This window comes from Equus przewalskii, chromosome 29, assembly GCF_037783145.1.
Source record: "Equus przewalskii isolate Varuska chromosome 29, EquPr2, whole genome shotgun sequence".
Lineage (NCBI taxonomy): Eukaryota > Metazoa > Chordata > Mammalia > Perissodactyla > Equidae > Equus > Equus przewalskii.
Window position 1 is genome coordinate 8,774,758 of NC_091859.1, and position 20,149 is coordinate 8,794,906.

The 20,149-nt window shown below is 36.7% G+C and overlaps 1 protein-coding gene across 4 annotated transcripts in view; it reads right to left on the reverse strand.

Annotated features, from left to right (window-relative positions):
* The window catches only part of LIN7A (lin-7 homolog A, crumbs cell polarity complex component), a 140,992-nt gene that overhangs the window by 80,910 nt on the left and 39,933 nt on the right, over positions 1-20,149 (reverse strand). The gene's annotated exons all lie outside the window — the stretch shown is intronic.

A 20,149-nucleotide genomic window follows, 5' to 3' on the forward strand; every position in this document is an offset into this window, starting at 1 on the left:
CCTGGCTCCTACCCAATATTCTGATCAAACTGCAATGGGGTGAAAGCTGGGCATCAGGAGTTTTAAAAGCTCTCCAGAGATTCTCATGCACAGCAAAGTTTGAGAACCACTGGCTCAAGCACTGAGAACAGCTAAAAGGAAGTTCAAGGTAAAGTGAATCTAGAGAATGACTTCAGCGGTGTCATCTTGTCACCCAGGACCCAGGTTTTTACTCCTCTTGAATGCTCAGGATGTCAGCCTTGTCTATGGGGGCTTGTTCTCCTTGTAGTCCTCAAAAGGCTGTCAGAGTTCCAAAAATCACATCCAGACAGGACAACATCCAGTAGAAAAGAAGGAATTATCACTCTCTATAACTCTTTTTAATCAAATGGTATCATTCTCAGAAACTCGTTATTGGACTTCTACTCAAGCCACACTGGCTAGATCAGGGTCACTTCTCCCTGCGCTGCTAATCTAATTCCCACAAGGGAAGGACTCCACGACACCTGCCTTACATTAAACCAATCAGATTTACCCTCCTAGCTGAGGCTGGGGTTACCCTTCCCTAAGCCATGCTGGGGCCGGAGTGAAGGGGTAGTGGGGAAGGCACCTTAAGACAATCACATTTTTGCCAGTTAGAGAGAAATGAGGGAAGTTGTTTGGCAGAAAACCTAGAGTATCTGCTCAATGCCTTTTTTCATATTCTACTCCATAGCCTGTCATCCACCTGGGTAGGTTTCCTCTTATGCAAGACTTCTGTGTGTTTTTTCTTACTCTCCTCTCTTTACATGAGCGTTACACTCTATAAAGGTGAGAAATCACGAAGATGTCAGGGCTCAGAGGAATATCAACTGGAAACAAACCCATTCTCAAAGCATGCTTCCTTGGTGGTAGGTCTTATAGTAAATTTCAATTCTTTCCAAGTTATGTTTTGCTAGGATTTGCAACTCATCCCCTTCAGAACCAGAAATGTGTAAAAAAATGTTCTGCTGCATGTGTTTTATATTGCCAATTTAACATATTAGCACTATTTCAATTTTCATCTAAGTACACTTCAGATTTACAGTCCATATGAAAATACTTATCCCGGAAGTGTTACTACACTGATTGCAGAGCAAAGGGAAAGCTAGAAACAGCTATTTTAAGCCTCCTGTAGTGAAATAATAGATGATTAGCAACTTGCCTGCACCTTGGTCACTTTTCTTCTCTCTGATAATGCTGAAGTTGCCTCCCATGAGAGAGTAATAGTAATTATGGGAGGCCATCTGCCTAGTACCGAGGGAATCATTCACAGACTTCTGCCAGCATGTCCGTGTTTGCAAATTGAGAATAAAGAGACATCAGCCCTGCTGGTAAGAGAGGAAAGAAAGTGACAGGAGGGATACCTTTCTTCACAGCGATGTTGTCTTTTGGCATAATTTAGGTCAGAGTTCCCAGGCACTAATTAACTCAGAAACCAAGAAGTGGCTATTATCTCATTTAACTGTCCCCTGGCAAGACAGATCAGAAATGCTACCCACCCAGCTGCTCAGCAGATGTGTTGCTCAGCTATCATTAACCAAGTGAGCATATACAACCTACGGGATAAGATCAGTGGCGGCCAGTCCTTGCCTCTGAGCTGGTTTCACAAGGGGCTCCTATCAGCCATAATCACTATCAGGTGGCAGGAGAGACTCACCCTTGAGGAAATCCTAGAGCAGAGACTGTTCTCCAGCATCTCAACTGCTCTGCACTTGACACTTAATGAAGAGAGAGAATGAGGTGATATCCAGTCTAAACAATGACACAATTGCCACTAAGAAGCTGCAAGGCAAAGCGCAGGGTGAAGTGAAGGTGGCCTGAGTGTTGGCTTAGATGGAGAAAAGGCATTGGCATTTAGCAATTTAAACCAAGTTATCTTTACCAAAAACTGTCATATAGTTCATGAGACAAATAAGCAGAAACCTACAAAGTTCAAGTGAAGGCTTCAAGGCAACTCACTTTGGTATTTAACATGCATGTTTTCTGGTCACACATAAAGAGAGCATTTCAATCTGAAATAGAGGATCTTTCCATGAGGGGAGTTTTGGGGACACCTGGACATGTCTGTCCCTTCCACTCTTTTCAAACTGCTCGGGTGGAATGTTTAGTTGGCTGGGTGTGGGTCATCTTCAGGCAGAGGGCATTACACTCCCTCGGAGCACCTTGGGATAAGCTTGGCAAAGATCCCCAGAGATTTGGGCTGAAAACCATGTCTGCTGGCCCTCTCTGATTTTTTTTTTTAATCACATCTCAGGTGTCCTTAGAATAGATATATCCTTAATTGTAAAACTGTTAGGAATCATTTCACTGAATAATGTGTATTTTTTTAAGATTCTTAGAAGTAAATGGACATACAATAGTATATGTAGTGTTAGAAATTTAAAGATTGGCACCTGAGCTAACAACTGTTGCCAATCCTTTTTTTCTGCTTTTTCTCCCTAAATCCCCCCAGTTCATAGTTGTATATTTTAGTTGTGGCATGTGGGACGCTGCCTCAGCATGGCCTGATGAGCAGTACCATGTCCGCGCCCAGGATCCAAAGTAGCAAAATCCTGGTCCGCCAAAGTGGAGCACGTGAACTTAACCACTCTTCCACAGGGCCAGCCCTGTATTGTTAGAAATTTAAATGACTAATATATATAGCTACTAAGAGCATAACTCAACTGGATAATGCCTAAGGCGAAATATATATATATGTATATATTTTGCAAACTATCTTCTTTTCAATCCAAGAGAAGGCCACACTTGAATGCTCTCAAATCTGGCCCATGAGATACCAAAATTAAGTGGACAGGGATTACTTAACACTGTTGCATGTAAACTGATCATACAAAACATAAAATTATAGAATCAAATCTTTCCACTAAGCATTTCTCATGAACTTTGGCGTTTGTGGAGAGGAAGGTAACCAGATGATTGAAGAGACGGGAAACTATGCCATATAAGGAAAGTTAAAGGATGTGTAAACGTTTAAATTAGGGAGAGGAAACCTGCTGGTTGCAAGGTTCCAGGAACTCCTGCTAACTCTTAATAGCTTTGGGATCTCAGAATCTCCAAGCATGTAGTATTGCCCCTCTTTTGTAAATGTACAAAATGACAAAGAATATGTTACGGGAAATCCAGTCCTGTACTTAGCACAGTTGGTGCCTCTGTGCATGTTAGGAAAAGCTGGCCTTTCCTCAAGACAGAGCCATCTGCCAGGACATTACAATAATAAATATTCAAATCCAGGATGACTACAAAAATGAATGGTGTCCCTAAAGCGTGCCGTGCACAATCTTACGTGGCACCCTTGGGAAGTTCCAGGGGAATTGCTAAAGTAAGCACACTCTCCTCTTCAATACGACGAACGGTGAATCCTGCCAGTCCAGGTGATCAGAACTGATGCTACATACAAATATTGGACAAGTCCTAGGCAGAGGGTGGACGACAAGCAGCTGCTGTAGAATGAACAGAACTGCGCAGTGCTGTGAGCATAGAGGACTAAAGAAATGTTCCAAAGATGCATGAAATTATAGCTATCATCACAATCCCCTATTAAGTGTTTGGCACCATCATCTATGACTTAGAAAGGAAGACAGAGCCTCTTGTAACTAGACATGAGCAGGAGAAAACTTGCTGAGCCGAGACCATGGCCAGACTATATAGCCATTTCACCAAGAGCTCTTCCAGGTGCTGGGTGCATATTGAAAATCAGTACTTTTTAGGGAAAAGTATTTTTGTTGCATTATCATAGGTACACTCAGATTCACTAATTTTGGGCCTAATTTGCCATTGTGCATGAAAACTGTAAATGTTCATATTATTTTTAGCAGCAAACATGGATTCTAAGGAATTATTTGTATACCCTTGGAAAGGTCAATGGAAAATTCTTCTACAGAGTGAAAAAGCATTCACATAGAAATGATCTAAGCCCCAAGGTCATAAAACTATAACTGCTACATTTTTAAAAGAACCAATATCACATACAGAATTAAGGTATCTTAGGCTGAAACAGTCGGGGAGGAATGCATCCATCTCATTCAGCTTCTTTCCTTCTTCTAGACACATTAGAGGATCAAGGCAGTGGGATGAGAGAAGGTAAAGAGAATCTATCAGTGGTTGCTTGGTTTTTAGAGGCCAAGTGAAAGGGAAGGTAATGGAGAAGAGTGGGAAGCAGGAAGTGTCCCTCAGAGTTAGTACACAACATATAATTAATTTATTTCCTAAGTAACTTGCTACTTTAAAATAAAATTATGTATATTGAATTGCAGTGTCTGAAATGACATCTCTAAAAGGTTATTTCTCTATTAGCAAGCCAAGTCAACAAGCTTAATTACAATGCAACTGCTTTTAAATCTAATTAAATAGTTTTATCTATTCAAATTAGCCATCATATTGAGAAAAACTATCCTTTTACTTCTTTTTAGCTGCCAATATGTACATCAATACCAAATACACTGAAATATAGTTACATAAGTATATGTTTTTCTAACAATTATAAATATTGCTTTCCTATAAGGAAAGCAATATTTGTAAATATCTTAACATTTAGCATTAAATAAACAAAATAGGCAGATAGATGATTAACTTATGAATATTTTGCTTGCAAACTCATGTTTACTTAAGCATCCATTGTAAAACATCTTTCAAAACTAAATATAAGTATTGATGGTCAAAAACTTTCTGAAATTATATAATAAATGAACAAATGTAAACTTTTTTATCACTGGGAATTCCAGAGGAAAATATCATTTTATCTTCTACCGAATGAAAACATTTTATGAAATATAATCACATTAGTCAATATTTTTTTCACCATTAGATCATTATAGCTATTTAGCTAACTAAACTAAAGATAGAATAAATGTTCTGAGATTTTTTTTAAGCTATGGCATGACAGAGCCCAATTTTCATTACATAGAAAATTCATTTGTATAGTCACATGTTCAAATATGTGCATACTGCAATCTGTCTTTGCACTGGGCAATGCAAATATTATAAAGTCATAATTATAATAATAGTCAATTTCATTTGTTTTCATTTTATACCCTGATGATTAAATCAATTTTAATGGACTCTCTCTTACCCAATTTTACCCTTTCTACGATGAAAATCTGAGTATCAAGTACGATTCAGTGATTCTATTACTTTCGGTCTGTAAGTCATGGAGATCTTGAAAATTCCTCCCTAAGCTTGTAATAATGTGCCAACATTAATTAAGGCAAATGAACATTCTAAGTGAATCTCTTCCTCTTAACTACTGTTTGAGTAATTGCCTAGGGTTGACAAGGTATTTCGCATGAAATATCAACAATGTGATTTGAATCACACTCACAATTACAAACTCTTCAACTATAGTCATTAATAAATTACTGTCCTCTCATGGGACTATTTTCCAAGATTTAAAGTATTCATTATTGAGAAGTTCTATTGAACTATTATGGTGTCTTCCTAATTTTCTAAGACCTTCAATTTCTTCCAATTTTATTATTTGGCTATTTTAATTTTTATTAAAATATAATTGACACAAATCTTTGCCATACCTGGAGGAAAGACATATTTTATAGCCTGTTTGGGAAAGTCTAATTTACTTATTAGCTAACGTCTAGCCATCCCAGTTCTCTCAATGTATCCTGGACAAAGTAATTACCATCCTATCTGTGAGGAAATTGAATGATTTTCAAAGAAATTTTAATAGAATTCTCTTACAATGCACTTTTTGAAATAAGGAGTCAAAAACATCTGGCAGTCAAGCAGGTGGTCATACAGGAAATGTAATGGAATATTCTTTCAATTAGAAACTCCTGGAAGTAGGATTTTTTAATTTTGCTACACTGCCAAGTAACCTTTGCCACATGGGTTTATATTCCTCACAATAATTAGCCCTGAGCATTCTTTAGAAAGATGTGTGTGGCATTGTTATCCTTGTATAGTTGCATGCTTGTTGAGATCCCAAAGTGGGTAGGACCTGAAAATTGTTTAGGAAGGTGTGTGAAGAAAGCAATGTCAAGGAAGTCAGTGAAAGAGAACTTATCTATTCTACGAGTGTTCCAGAAAGACTAATTTCCCTCTCCTTTCTTGACTGTAAAGGAGGAGGAGCATTATTGCATTTAACATGGAAAATACAGATCTGTCCATTGTCATGGTGCTATCCAGACCTCCAAGATTTCCCTGTCCCTGGTGTCCCTGGTAACTGGCTGCATCTTTCCAGAAGTAAGACTGAGGAGAGGAAGAGGATGTGTCACTCTTGGCCCCTAATCTCTCAATTGGTCACTCTATGGTAAATGGCTTATGGTATTTTGTTGTTGCTTTGTTGGTTCTTGGTTTATTTGATTTTTACATTTGTTTATTTCTTTGCATAGCCTTTGAGAATTTTGGAAAGATATCTTTTAAAAGAACTTCTGTTTCTTGCCTATCAACTGGTAGGGCTGGGTGCTACGATGGCACCTCCACGTGCTAGCAAACGGGGAATAGATAGCAAAGTAGTTTTGGGCTGGACTTAGGCAGTAGGACAAGTCTGGGATGCATCACTGCTGAGCTATGGGAAACACAGCAGTGTGGAGAAAACACAGTTCAAAAAGCTTCCACATATCAGGCTTAATAAATATTTAGGGTCTCTCATACAGTCAACAGGTAGACATGGGAAAGACAAGGTAGTTTTGGAAGACAAGAATCCCTGTAACAGATTTCTTTTCTCTTTATCTAGGAGAGCAGGCCTTCTCCCTAATGTTGTGGCTGCTGGTTGAAAATGGTTCCCCTGGCTCCAGCGCTAACTTCCTAAGTAAAGGGCTATGGGCACATTTGAATAGACACACATATTTGTGATAGATCCTGAAACACATTTGCTCAATTTGGTCTTAAAGATGCGAAATTATTCCAGAAGAGGCTGAAATTTTCTGGAAGTGTCACAATTGTTTTATAATATAATGCCAATTATACAATGATTAGTAACTAAATTTTTCACATTGCCTCCTGGAAATTTGGATAATAAATATATGAGAGACTATATTACTAAAATACAATACCTTGTCTTGTGTTAAATGAGGCAAAGAAATAGCTAGAAGGCAAACATTTTAAATAATGCTGTTGGTACACATGGAACACTGATACGAATAGGAATTATAGAAATAGGAATCATGATATAATTTTCCAATTATTTTTGCTCACTGCTGATGTGTAGTGAAAGGTACTCTTATGTAGTTCATTGTTTCCACATTTCAGAATGTTCTCTTTTTGCCACTGTCCATAGCGAATGGAACTGAAACTAGACCAGGATTCAGGAGACTTTGTTCTGGTACTAATTCAGGCACTAGCTAGCTTGAAAGGCCACTTACATTTGCCAGATCTTGTTTTCACACCTGTAAAATTAAGATGTTATAATAGATCAAGATGCCAAATGGATCAGTTTCAAAGGATTTATCAACTCCTTGAATTTGAAAAAGAAATATTTGCACATGAACATATTCCTGGAGAATGATCCATAATTACACCAGATTCACAATCACCAGATTCACAAAGAAATTTATGACTCTCCAAAGGCTAAGCACCACAGGACTAGGTGCTTTCTATGGTTCCTTTCTCTCCCTATACACATTACTAAATTTTGTGTCAAATACAATATTCATACATTTACTACATGAAAACCCATGTGTTACATACGTACACATTCATACTAGCGCATATATTTACGCAAATACATAAAAACCTTGAAAATTTGATTCTAATTACATGTCAGTTTTCAAGGTTGGAAACAATTTTTAAATGTAAATAAAATTTTGGTTATAATAACAAATCACCTTTTAAGGTTGGAAGCTATTTCAATGTAAGTAAGATCTTGTTCTGAACTAGAGGTATCATATTTTGTCTGGGATTTATATGAGCTCAGAGTCCCATTTGAAATTCAAGACTCATGAGAAACAAATATAAGTTTGTCTTATAATGAAAATGAACCATCTTAATGAATTTCTTCAAGCATCCCACAAATATTTATTAAATGCTCATTATTTGGAGGACACTATGCTAGGTTCATATTTTGCTGTGATAATTAAAACATTCTCTGCCTTCACTCGAGTAAGATTGATGACTTTACTTAAAACCTTAATTAACCTTGGTAAAAGAAATTGAAAGAGACCCACAAATCATGAATGTGAAACTATTCTCTGTTTGAGAATATTAGACTATATTCTTTTTATTTCTTCCCTCACTGGACCTCAGCTATAAAGAACAGAACTGGGGTTATTATAATCTTTAGTTTATGGCACAATACTCATCCTTTTCCATTGATCCATGAATGTCTTGGTTTTATTAATTTACTTTTATAACACACACACACACACACACACACACACACACACACACACACACACGTATACAAAATAAGCACTCATAAACCTCCTAATGAAACAAAAGCTAGGAATACAACTAGGCTAGGATTAAAACTATGCCCCCTTCATACTCTTTGCCTTGGCTATCCCAAATAAGATAAATGGGGCACTAATGAAGGGGTAGATAAAATGACCAATTAATTGGAAAAGCCAGAAACAGATCCATGTGTATAGTCTTTAGTATATATTAATATGACAGATCAGGGAGGAAATTATGGATGAGTCAATAAATAGAGCTAAAAATAAAAAAGTTACCCTTATAGATAAGAGGCAAAATTAGATCCCTACCTCACACTATATATAAAAATCAACTCTAGATAGATCAAGGACATAAATTTCAAAAATAAAATTTTTACCTTTAGTAGAAAATATAAGTGAATATATTTTCAACATTGGAGTAGGAAAACATTTAAGTGAGATACCAAAAAAGCATTGATTATTAAAAAATGGTCAATGTGAATATTTAAAATTAAGAATTGTATTCATGGAAGACATCTTAGAGACAAGTTACAAACTATGAGACTGTATTCACTATATATACCACCAGTAAAGTATTAGTAATAAAAATATACATAAAAGCATAAACCAGTAGAAAAATACATAAACAGACGTTTCACAGGACAAGAAAAATATATGGCCAATAATACAAGAAGGGATATTCAACAATTTAGTGATAATTGGATGGAAATGATGACTGCAATGAGATGCCATTTAGTATATTCAGTTTGTAAAAGCATAAATGTCTCATACGCCAAGTGTTGGAGGTGATATGGATACACAACTTCCATATTGCTTCTTGGGGTATAAATTGGAGCAGCCAAGTTTGAAAACTGTTTGGCATTATCTCTTAAAGTTGAACATTTTCACACCTTATGATCCAGAAATTCCACATCTAGATATATACCCAAGAGAAGTCTTGGTCACCTAACAAGAAAGGCATGTATGTTAACAGCAGCACTAATGATCACAGTGAACACCTGGCAACAAGTCAAATGCTCATCAATGGGAGAGTGAATTAATAAACTACAGTATATTTACACCATGAAATTTCACACAATAGTCAAAACAAATGAACTACAGCAACACAAAAAACGTGATTGAATCTTAGCAGTCTGATATCAAAAGAAAAAAAGAACATCCCCAAAGATTTCATCAGCATAACTTTTTATAATATTTTAAACAAATAAAATTAAAATTAATATATGTGAGGAAAATACACAAGCATTCAGACTATATAAAAAGCAGTGAAATGATGAACATAAGATGTACTGGTCAGTTTTCAGCCCTAAATCTCGAATAAAAGAAAAAAGGAAGGAGGAAAAGAAGGAAAGGAGGGAGGGAGGAAGTTAATAATTGCATATATTTGAATTATAAGTGATACTAATTTCATTTCCTTTTCTATATGGAATTCACACTCAGGAATAACAGCAAGCTGGTTAAAAATGCCAATTTTTGACTTAACATTCACTTTGAGATGGCTTGTACAAGTGGGCTTGTCTCTGCCTATGTTGGCAATACTAAAGCAAGAAAAGGTTAAATGACTTGTTCACTGGAAACAAAAACAAACTGTTGTCATCCATGGTGCCAAAAATAGAAGTTCTGATTTCCAGTCCTATGATCTCAACCGAAGACAGAATGTTCACTTTATCTGACTGATGTTAAATACAACTTCTCCGAGGACTCTATTATTTTGAACAACTGTGTAAGCATGTGTAATTACAAGCTTCTGGAAATATGTACTATTTATTTATTATTTGTAAAATCAAATAGAAAGGCTTGAGCTGAGTATTTACCCAACAGTGATGCTAACAGCCCTCAGAGTCATTACAGACTATTTGTAAGAGTCTATTTACATATCTTTAAGATCAATGACCCATTAGTGCAATTATAGTCTAAGATGGTTCCTGCCACACAGACCCTGTTCTTGCTACCAGAAAGTGACACATTGACATTACAAACACTCCTCACATTGTTAGAGATGTATCTTTCCTTTGAGAAAGCTGCAGGAATAGAATTATAACTATAGTTTAAAAATTCTGTTTCCAGCGAGTGACGTAGTCATTCTGTTTTTGCAATTTCCTGTGATAAAATTATAGTTTATAGTCTCCAAAAAACTCAATGAGTATATTTATTTTTTGTTATTATTTCAATCAGTTTAAAAATCTTCATAGTATCTCTCTCCCATACCCCATTCATACAGATTCTCATATTGGCACATATTTCCGCCATCCATTCGTGCTCACCCTTGCGTAACACCGTGTAATCTACGTGAAGAAAAACATCAATTACTTGCTATTTAACTATAGACTCATAGAATTGGAGGAACCTTAGAGATAGAGACTAGCTAGTCAAGTAGCATTTTTCAATTGATACAAGAATCCTTTATTAGGGAGTAGTCTTCATTTTGGTGGTGGTCGGGGGGGCGGGTAGGAGGAGATATCATGGACCCTTTTGAGAATCTGATGAAGTTATGGTCTTATCCCAAGAAAAATAGACTTGTGCATAAATACTCATGCCTTTTTTTTTTTTTTTTGCTTTTGACATTGAGTTATTTCACATATTACAAAGGATTACGTGATGCTTATTTTTTTTTGTAAAAATTCATGGCTGCTTCCTGGAAAACATAATTCCAAATTAACCAAATCATATAAAAACAAGAAAACTTTGTGTCTGCTTAAAATATATTTCAATGAGAAAGCTGTTTTATTTGGTTTGGAAGAAGTTAGCATTTGAAATGATCTTTTGCATGGAAATATTTATGTCATTTTTTAGGATTCAATCTATTTTGAGTCTGTTTTAGTAGCAGCAAGTGCTCAGAGTTTCAGCTCACATTGCTTTCAATAGCAAACAGAATTAAATTTCCTATCAGAGCAGAGTAGACCTGTGTCAAGGCACCTGAGCCTTCTCTAAGACACTTCAAGTAGAATCCAGGTTCTACCAAATCCTTTGTCCTCAAGTCAAAGTTATTTTTGGAAAGGCTGGCATCAACAGTGCAGCCTCTGTCAGCACAGAAAGACCTTGAGTCCATTTTTCAATTTTAAATCACGTAAGCAGAAGTAACTTTAAGAGTTTTGAAGTCTTTCCCGTTGTTGTAGGTCTTCCCCATGGACAAACTGACAAGGCTTCCTCATCTTCAACTCCTTTTCCCTCACCGAGACCCCCTTCTCAGCACTGGAAAGGTCACAAGTTTTTGGCTCTAATCTCTCCCTCCAAGATGGCAGGTGTTTCCAGCAGCAACCATACCAGACCAGTGAATCCTTCTCATGGCCTAACAATTACAACCAAGTCTAGCCTTGAATGAACGTCCCTTGTCCAATTGTTCTAAGATACAGCAATCCTTTACTTAAAAAAAAAAAGTGAAATGTCTGACCCAAGTTCAACCAAGTGCATTAATACTTATCCTCTGGAAAGCCAAGGAAATTTTGACAGTAAAAAGAACACATTTTGCTCCATTTCTAAATGAAAACTTGAAAATATAGGTTCCAGCCTGTGGCTGTGAAATTACTGGACCACTTTTCACGGAGCAGGAATGGCATCTCTTAGGATAATTGTCAGAGTCTTTGACACTAATGCATGCTGATGTTCAAAGTACTAAATCTCTATAGTAGAAACCTCTAAAACCTCTGTAAAAAAGTACAACCTCTGTCTTCTTTACCAGAGCAATCAAGGTGGATGCTGGACCCACATGTGCTCCACATGCACACACATTATCAAGATTTTTCTTCCATTAGGAGTTTTGCTTGACAAAGAAATTTTTTACTGTGGAACAACTTGATCTTTTAAGTATCCATGGATTATCTCACTCACACACACACATGCACACAATAGGACATCAGCATTTACATGACAGATAAAAAGCAGAGCTTTGCTGAAACAATTAGAGTTTTCACCCAATTGCATGCCAAGTGGGAATGGCACAGCTGTTATTTTCACTATAACTGGCTTTAAATATTGGCAAAATGTCAGAGTTCAGAAGTAGGTTATATCAAGTGAACAGAGACACTTGTAATCTTTTTGGTTCTGAGCAACCCACCAGTTCAAACATTTCCGGAGTACATGATTTTATCAAGCCTTCTCTAATTATTTATAGTTCCTTTTACTTGGAAACCTGTCAAGACACATTGGGGCAAATATAAGTTGGTAAATTTCCACTTTTTAAAAATTGAACCTTTGGGCCAGCCCCATGGCCTGGTGGTAGAGTTTGGTGCACTCCGCTTTGGCAGCCTGGGTTCAGTTCCCGGGCACAGACCCACACCACTCATCTGCAGCCATGCTGTGGCAGTGACCCACGTACAAAATAGAGGAAGACTGGCACAGATGTTAGCTGAGGGCAAATCTTCCTCAAGCAAAAAGAGGAGGATTGGCAACAGATGTTAGCTCAGGCCGAATCTTCCTCAGGAAAAAAAAAAAAAAAACACTTAAAAATTGAACTTTTTCTCCAGAAAATAAAAATTCTATATTGTGTGATGTATTTTCAGGATGCTCAGAAATAAGCTTTCTTGACTTCACGCTCTTGTTGGCAGGACACTCATCACACAAGAAACAGTCTGGCTTTTGTGTTCCATCAAATTTAGCAATGCAAATAAAATCAAAGGAAATGTAAGAGCCATCAAGCTTTCTTTTCTCTGTCATCTGCCAACTTAAGCTAAGTTTAATATGAACAGAAAGAGATACGCATTAGCATAACGTCAGATAAATTTTTGTTAATTCCATGAATGCAGTGCTATTCTAGATGCCATTATGTAACAAGGATGATAATTTTACACAATGAATCCATGCCACTCTATGCATGTTTAAAGTAAAACATTATAGAACATATTTGCCATAAAAATGTTTTGCACATAAAGGGAAGGAAACAAAAATAAAGGAAATACATATACATATGTATATATAAATTTGCTTTTACCTCACCTAAAACATGAAGCGTATATGTGACCCTAAGTTAAAAACTCCTGTTCTAGAGTGAGCTGAAATATGTCCATCTAACCTCTGCTGTTGTTATAGGAAACTTCCCACAGCACAAGTGAGCCCATTGCTGGGTATGGGTAGTTATCATTAGTTATCTGTATTCATCTATCTGTCATCCATTGGTCGAGTATAGTTACCTTTATCCTACCAATTAGATGACAAATATCACATTACATATTATTTTTCTCTTTTTCTGGCTAGGTATCACCAAATCCTTAACTTATTGTCATATGACAAAGATTCCAGAGTCCTCACTATACTTGCTTATTCCAAAAATCCAGGTTGTCAACCTCTTTCTTAAAATGTGGAGCCTCCTATTGAAGAAATTCTTCATTTGTGTGGATAATTGATAACTACAAGACTATTATTCTCCATATTAGTAACTAATGTTTCTATTAGAACATATTAAAAGTTTAGCTTACTGTCACTAAAATCACCAAGTTTCTATCAGAATAGCTACCATTTTTTAACTACTTACTCTTTTAACTAGGCACTGTATTACTCAAGGTACTTTTGACTTTTTATCTCACTTGATTTAATCTTCCCAACAATCCCATGAAGTTATTATTGTCTTCTTTTATATTTTAAAAAAGGATAAAACCAAGATCATAGAAGTTAAGTAACTTGCATAAGATCACATAATTAAGTGGCCTAGCAAGGATTTAAATTCATGTCGTCCAAATCGACTGTCAGTACTTTTCTGACCCCATGTAATGTTCTTTCTCTTTCTATTACAGTACATTATGCCATGGTTCAGCATCAACCTCCCTCCCTCCCTCTCTTTCTTCCCTCTCTTGCTCCCTCCCTCCCCTCCCTTCCTACCTTCCTTTCTTCCTGTCTTTCTCTTTCTTTCTTTCTCTTTCTTTCTCTTCCTTCTTTCTTTCCTTTTTTCTTCCTTTCCTCCCTCTCACTCTCCCTTCCTCCAGCTCTTCTCTCTCCTTCCATGTATCCCTGTTTCATCTTATCTTGTCACTATTAATCCAAGTATGTGTTTTCTTAAGGTAATTACAAATCTATATTCTATCAGACAACCGATATTAGCTTTCTCATAAAGCTGATTGTCTGCCATGTTTTCATTCACACAGTACATTAAGATGTTGTACAGAACAGCCTCAAGAACAAACACCTCTGTCACAATGCGATGTCCCATATGATTTACAATTAGGGTGCAATGGCTCAATTTACTTTATTTTAATGATTGATGGTGGAGCAATGAATATAAGTCTATGAATCTTAAGAGATTTTTTAGATCTAGCCTACAGAAACTACCATTTTTCTTTCCAACTGCTATCCATTTCCTGACTTACTGAAATACTATACCTAGTGATAATTTGGAACTCTACTCTTTAGTCATAATAGCAACCACTGATTGTGTAATTATTGGCTGCCAGACTCTGTACTAGCCGGCTTTACATATATGATCTCTAATTGTCAGAACCACCTCAAGGCTGATGGTGTTATTCCATTATTAAAAGCTGACAAATAAGATTTCAGAGAGGCCAAAAATAAGTAGCTAAATTGGGATTCAAACACTGGTCAACTTGACTACAACAGTGCTCTAATGTCTTTGGTGTTCCCTCTAACCTGACAGAATGCCTCACGGGAACATTTCCCACAAGTCACTGGTGGGAGGCATTGTGGTGATAATTCCCAATCTACAAATACCTCCAGGAAAAAAATAACCTCATTGGAGACTAAGAGCACTTAAAGAGCAGATGGTTGCATTCCAGCTATTTCTTCTCTGTTGACTATGAATTTAAGTCAATAAAATAAAGAAATCCTTCTATAAGGAAATGGTGTGAGACTTAGCTGGGGTGGGAGGTAGTGCTGGAGGGTTAATGAGCTCAGTCCTCAGGAAGAAAAAAATGAGAATAGGAGCAAATGGGAGATAATCTAGAAGCAAAGAATCTATGATCCAAGTGTCTCAAAATTTAAAAATTTATGAACCACCTTATGGGCATGGGTACTTTTATTGGTTACCAAGTTCCTACAGTTTAAAAAAGATTGATCACAGCTTACTAAAATACAACATAGTGTTTAAAAATTAATTTTGTTTTATGGCAGTTAAATGGTTGATACATCTTATAACCTTTTTCCAAGGTAAATTTGCTTGAGGATTGTGTATTATCGGTCAGGATAGCTTGGGTTCTGCTGTGGTATGATAACGCTAATATCTTGGGGGCTTAGAGCAACAAAGGTTTATTTCTTGCTCAGGCTACATATTCATAAAAGGTTGGCTAAAGCCTATATTTCTCATTTTCTCACTCTGCAACCAAGGCCGATTTATCATTTATCATATAAAACATCACTAGTCACATGGCAAAGGGAAGGGAACATAGCAAATCATGCACTGACTCAAAGGCATCCACGAGGAAGTGGCCTGCATCACTTCCATTCACATGTCCCTAGCCACAGAAGTTGTCATAGCCACATCTAACTTGAAGGAGGCTGGGGAAATCTAGGTGTAACATGTGCTAAGAAGGAGAGGAGAACTGGAATATTTTCCAACAATCCTACTGACTATCGCAGAATGATAGATTCCATATGGAGTTGGTTTATTTTCTTATTCTACAACATTAGAAAATACTACCATATAACATCTGGTGATTGGCCAAGGAAGGCAGTTTTTGGTGACTGTCATTTTGTTCTGCATTTTTTATTCAAACGTGCATAAGACAGTCATCAATGTGGGAATAAGTCCACAATAGTCCGCTCTCAGCAGCATGTCACACAGCAAGGCAACAAGTACATCACCCGAGAAAGCAGGAAGCTTGAATGTTTTAAACTTGGAAGATGATGATAGCAAATAGGTTGCTAATTCTGTTTTTGATTATTTTAGTTGCAGAAAGAATTTCTCTGTATTCTGTTGCAGAAATTGGATGTCCTCTTAAAATATGACCAGTCATATACTATTGATTTTTTTCTCGGAGGCACGAAGAAAATGATGTGTTGGGGAAAAAGTCTATCTCTGGGTAAGTGAGCTATTTGAACTGCAATTCAGTTTTCTTAGGAAATTCTCTTATCCAAAATCAACATTTTATAATCCTTATATTTCAATCCTAAATTTCTAAATTTAGGCCATTCAAGCTAATTAATAGAGTGCTGAACTAAAACTTGAGGAAGCCACTTAAAATCATAGAGATAGTCTTTACTGGGAATATCAGTACCATAAAAATTTTTATTTCATCTCTCATTAAACAGCTTGGGTGAACTTCCTCTTGTCAGCCAGTACCCCTCATTGTGGAAAAGAGGCATCCTGTGTCAGCTCGTTTCTCTGCCATGTACTCCTAAATGCCCTGCACACAGTAGGTGCAATTTAATGACTGATCAGGCCCTTTTGAGATCCTTCAGCAATAAAACAATCAAGAAAAGTATTGCCAACCACTATCTGTATTCTGTGAATAAAGCTGTGCGTGGGTGGGCATTCAAATGCAACTTATTTTGTTGATAGAGTAATGCCTTTCTCAATTGTATACATAGATGATCTTCCTTCAGTACTGATCTCAACAAAACTTTTTCAGTCTTTATTACAGACAAAAAGTTAAGTAGAGAAAACTTTTAATTTCTTTTAATCATCCATTTTAAGTGAAAAACAAAATAAAATTTCATGAAACTATTCTCCCTAAATAAGTGCAGCACATATGCCAAGAGCCCATTCAGTGGCTTTCTCCAAACGTAAAGCAAAATCTGGGATTGCCTCAACATGTAACGATAACCACTGTTACACTTGTGTATGGGGAAAAAAGTGGCAGTAGCTTGTCCAGCTTTCTTTATGAGCATAATTTGGGTTTTACAGTCTTGTTGGCAATGGTGTGACCTGTAGCTGGTTTTGGTCTGGCAAACACAACTAAGAATGATGCGACTGTAGTTCTTGTTCTTTCCATTACCTGTCATGACAAAATTCATAATTTTCACACTGGTAAGTGTTAACGATCAAATCTTTCTGAAAAATATTGAAGCATGGAGATTCTGAGCATTATCTAATTAAGAAACCAAAATTTCAAAAGCTTTGTGCTAGCATAACGGTCAATATCCAAGAGACCAGGAGGGAAAGGGTTCTTGGCTCAATAAAATTTAATTTAAGGTACTCGTTGTCTTACATCCTCGTACTTCCTAGTTGACCTTTACTGGCTCGTGGATTCACCTGTCTGGCAACATGTATTCACATTTTACATTTTCATTGAAGAACTTTTCACTAGATGGATTCATAATATTATTGTATGATTCAGAATTGTTGTATACGTATTGCTATTTTTATCATTACTTTGCTCAGTTAATGTAAAGTGAAGCAATAAGAATAATGAAGAAAATTCCAGATTTAACAAATACAAGCAATTCCATACAACTGGTGTGAAATGTTAGCCAAGATGAAGTGACCAAAATAATTTCTGTATAACACGCATTGCCTTTAAGAACAAAATTATTACAAGGACATTACTACGAACATAAAATTAATCTTATCCATCCAAATTTGTAAAATTAAGGTAGATAAATTATATAATCTTTTTCCCTTTGAAATTGTTCAATTGCCTATAGTTCAGTTATAGATTTCCATGAACCACTAATGATACACATATCACACTCTACCACAGACAGGGTTTATAAAATATATTTATAATTCCTATACAATGTCTCCATATTTATCTTCTTTTTTACTCCCATTCTCTTTTTCCTTAGCAAACTCTTTAAAGAAAAAGACTTGTGCGTTTATTTGAACAGATATTTATACTACACTTACATCTCTAGACCCCAAGCTTCAGACTTAGGTGCCTGCTAGACATCCCTACTTGGATGTCTGAAAAGCATCATCCATTTGCTATGTCCACAACGGAGCTCTGGATAGCCTTCTCCAAACCTGGTCCATCCTCAAAGATTCCTATCTCGTTATATCACCATTCAGCCCAATCTAAAAATCAATTGAGACTTCTCTCTCTCACCCTTACGTTCAATATATCAACAATTCCTGTAGACTTTACTCACAAACAATACATACTGAATCTGACAACTTCCCATAACTTGCACTTTTGCCACCTTCATCCTGGCTGCCGTCACCTCACCTCTCACTTGACTACCCATTACTTTTTTACTGGACTCTCTTGTTTCTACTATTGTACACACACTTGTATTCTCACAGCAGTCAGGGAGACCTTTTCCAAAATCTAATCACGTCAGATCAATCTCTCCAAGGGCTTCCTATCACTCTTAGAATGAAATCCAATGTTCTGGCCATGGCCTGCAAGGCCTCACATGATCTGCTCTCCAGCTGCCTCTAGGAAGCCTACCTTGCTTATTTCACTGCAGACATGCTGGCTTTTGGGATGTTCCTTCCATGGACTAAGATCATTCTTGCTTCTGGGTTTTTGTACCTGTGGTTTCCTCTGCCTATAAGAACACTATGCCCCCCTTATATTTATGTTTTATTCCATTACTTTAATCAGGTTATTTTCCTAGCACCCTAAGTTAATAGAGATTTACTCCTACTTAATCCTGCTTTATTTATCTCCATAGTTTTTTCGCTCTCTGATATTTTTTTGAATATTTATCATAAATTTTCTCACTGAAATGTGAGTTCCGTGAAAGTTGAGACTTTGCATTGATCACAGGCCAAATTCCCAGTGAGCAGAGATATATATTTGTTGTGTTCTATTCGTTCGTTAGTTCTGTGGAGGGTAGAAGAGATGATAAAATATCTAAAAATGAAAAGTCAGTCACAAAATCTCAGGGAAGCAGCACTCTGTGAAGGAAGAAAAGAGTGTATAGGCGATTTAGCAATGGTCTACAGAGTGACCACTGGAGTTTAACTGCTGGGAGATCCATGGGGTTTTCATATATCTTACACCTTTTCCACCGAGCAGCCAGTGGCCAAGAATTCATACACTTTGAGAAATTTCCTTTCAGCCTTTGATCAAATTCATAGGTTAAAACTTGGAGATACAATTATGCTTATTTACTTAAGCTGTGTTCATTGCAAACAAAAATTAAATCATAAATTACTACACCTGATAAAGATTTAGCACAAACACCGTCTAAATCAAATCCCAGCAAAATCCAAATTGTAACTGCATTGGGTAGGCTATAGTTTAAATCTGTAGAGAGAGAAGTTTTTTACATCTCTACTTTAGTCATCTGGCGACTACCTAGTGACTAACTAGACTACTTAGTGACCACTCATAAACTAGCATTATTGAGGCAAAAGAACGTTCATTAGCCACAAGTGGAGTTGAAAGAGGAAAAGAGGTTGATGCAAGCATTTCTTGAGAGATGTATGTCCTTTGAGCCAGCCTCACAGAGAATGACTAGAGCTTAATCCTACAAGAACCCTAGCAAAGGGTACAAATCACATGCTCCAGAATTATCCCATCTGAGAAGAGACGGACACAGAGAGAATAGAGGCTACAGGTAATGATTGGATTCAACCGGCTTTGGAAGAGATGACAGTGGGTAATTCATTACTGGGGACTTCTAGCAAGGCAGATATGCTGAATTTATGGACTTTAGATTCTAATTACTGAATTATTACTTCATATCTTGTAGGGAAGAGGTGATGGGCTTACTGAATATTGTTTTATTCAAAAATAATATAGTGTATGTATCTCAAGTGAACTCTCTTATAACCAATTAAATTCATTAGTTGACTAGTCAATTCCCCTACAATTCAAAAGAAAATTCAAGTAGTCATTTATACACGTGTTTCACCCTAAGGTTCTTGAAACCATTAGCCAGGAAAGCATTACAAAGATTTGTTAGAAGGGTATATCAGCCTGTTCGGAGGGTTCCCATTATTGCACTAGATAGTAGTGTTTGGAGAACTACAA